The sequence below is a fragment of the Peromyscus californicus genome, unplaced genomic scaffold (genome assembly GCF_007827085.1).
Source record: "Peromyscus californicus insignis strain IS unplaced genomic scaffold, ASM782708v3 Scaffold_6__1_contigs__length_162567912, whole genome shotgun sequence".
NCBI lineage: Eukaryota > Metazoa > Chordata > Mammalia > Rodentia > Cricetidae > Peromyscus > Peromyscus californicus.
The window spans coordinates 99,387,397-99,389,605 of NW_026294584.1; the positions used below are offsets into that span (position 1 = coordinate 99,387,397).

Here is a 2,209-nt window from a genome sequence, read left to right on the forward strand (position 1 = left end):
GGGATCTGACATTCTCTTTCAGCCTCTCCAAATACCCCTACATATGTGGTACACACAATTATACACATGCACATGCACACACAGGTGTGCACACACACACACAGAGGCATACACACAGGCACACCTACACATAAAAATAAAATAAATCTTAAAAATAAATGAATTAAGTAAAAAGGTAAATTAATTGTTTTAAGTTTCTAGGTATGTCTGATATTATTGCCTGTTGGATCAGTGGAAACTTTAAAATAAAATACAAGTTCTCTCCAAGTTAGGTTTTCCTTTGCCACACTAGAGGATCAGGAAACATCTCAGAAGATGGGGCAGTGGTGTCGTACATCTTTAATCCCAGCACTCAGGAGGCAGAACCAGGCGGATCTCTATGAGTTCAAGGTCAGCCTGGTCTACAGAGCAAGATCCAGGACAGGCTCCAAAACTACACAGAGAAACCCTGTCTTGAAAAAAAAAAAGAAATGTAAGAGCTGGAGGATGGGAAGCAGAGCTGTGAAATGCTGTCTTCTGAACATGACATAGCTGTGGTGATATATTGTGTTGTAGTGGGTAGCCATTCCAGCTTTGATCTGGAAGTTCCAACCCCCATTGAGACTTCAGCAACTGTCACGCCTACAAGGCGGGGCGAAAGGAGGTGCCTGGGGACCCGAGATCTGGATCGGCGGGCGCTCTCTCTGTTGCGGGGCCCTGGACTGGAGAGGTGGACCAAGCAGAGCTCCAGAGAACACCGCTGGACTGCAATACACCTTCCCCAGACCCCGCGACCTACCTATCCCTTAATTTGTAAGTTACGCCATTAAATAAATCTCCTTTTAGCTACGTGGAGTGGCCTTAATAATTACACTAATATCTGGCGCCCAACGTGGGGCACGAACCCACGACCCTGAGATTAAGAGTCTCATGCTCTACCGACTGAGCTAGCCGGGCACCTCCTTTCGCCCCGCCTTGTAGGAGTGACAGTTGCTGAAGTCTCAATGGGGGTTGGAACTTCCAGATCAAAGCTGGAATGGCTACCCACTACATTGTGTACCCTAATAAATTTGCTTGAAGATCAGAGAACAGGACAAGCCACTAGATTAAACATAGAAGCCAGACAATGGTGGCACACACCTTTAATCCTAACACTTTGGAGGCAAGAGCTGTCTGGATCTCTGTGAGTTCAAAGTCACCCTGGATAACATGAGATTGACTCAATCGAGGAGAGAAACAGAGTCAGACAGTGGTGGCACACATCTTTAATCCTAATACTTGGGAGTCACATGTCTTTAATCCCAGCACTAGGAAAGATGAGACAAAAAATTATATGAGTGGGCAGAAAAAGGTATATAAGGCACGAAGAGACAGGAACTAAAGTCTTTCGGCTGAGGAAAGCCTTTCAGGCTGAGGAGTCCTCGGGGTAAGAGGTGGCTTGTTCCTTTGTCTCTCTGATCTTTCAGCATATACCCCAATATCTGGTTCTGGGTTTTTAATTAAAAGACCTTTAGAAATTTGTGCAACACACAGCCACTGAACTGAACTCACTGAAGCTATAGTAACCTACACAAGATCAAGCCAACATTCTAATAGGCATTAATAACAGCATTCTAATAGGCAACATTAACTGGACATTGTAGGTTATTAAAAAAGGAAAGAGGAGAGGCTGTGAAAGGTTGAAGGGACATGTTGGGAGAGCCTGAGAGCAAAGAGGTAACTGGGAGTGCATATGATCAAGATACATTGTTTTTATGAATGGACTTGACAAAGAATAAATAAATGATACTCTATTTAAAAAAAACAATGTAGAGGCACACATTTGTCAGCCTATACTCAGGAGACAGAAGCAGAGGGTTCACTATGAATTTGATGCCAGTCTGGGCTATAGAGTGAGAGCCTATCTAAAAATATTTTTAAATATCCTTTGTCTATGTATCTAAATACGTACCTATTACCTATTTATTTTGCAACATGTAGTTCAGGGTAGTCTTTGACTTCACATGCAGTGTAGGCTGATTTTGAATGCCTCCTAATTTTCCTCCTCTACCTCCTGAATCCTGGGACAAAAGCATGTGATAGCATTCTCAATGTGGTGGTTTGAATGAGAATGGCTCCTATAGGCTCATAGATCTGAATACGTGGTCACCAGGGAGTGGCATTATTTGAAAGAATTAGGAGGTACAAGTACGGCACTAGGGGTGGCCTTTGAGGTTTTAAAAAGCCCATT

The 2,209-nt window shown here is 43.4% G+C and overlaps 1 non-coding gene across 1 annotated transcript; it reads right to left on the reverse strand.

Moving 5' to 3' along the window:
* Positions 1–863: 863 nt before the first annotated feature.
* On the reverse strand, positions 864–936 carry Trnak-cuu (transfer RNA lysine (anticodon CUU)). The gene has a single exon. It is a non-coding gene; the product is annotated as a tRNA-Lys (tRNA).
* Between the last annotated feature and the right edge of the window lie 1,273 nt (positions 937–2,209).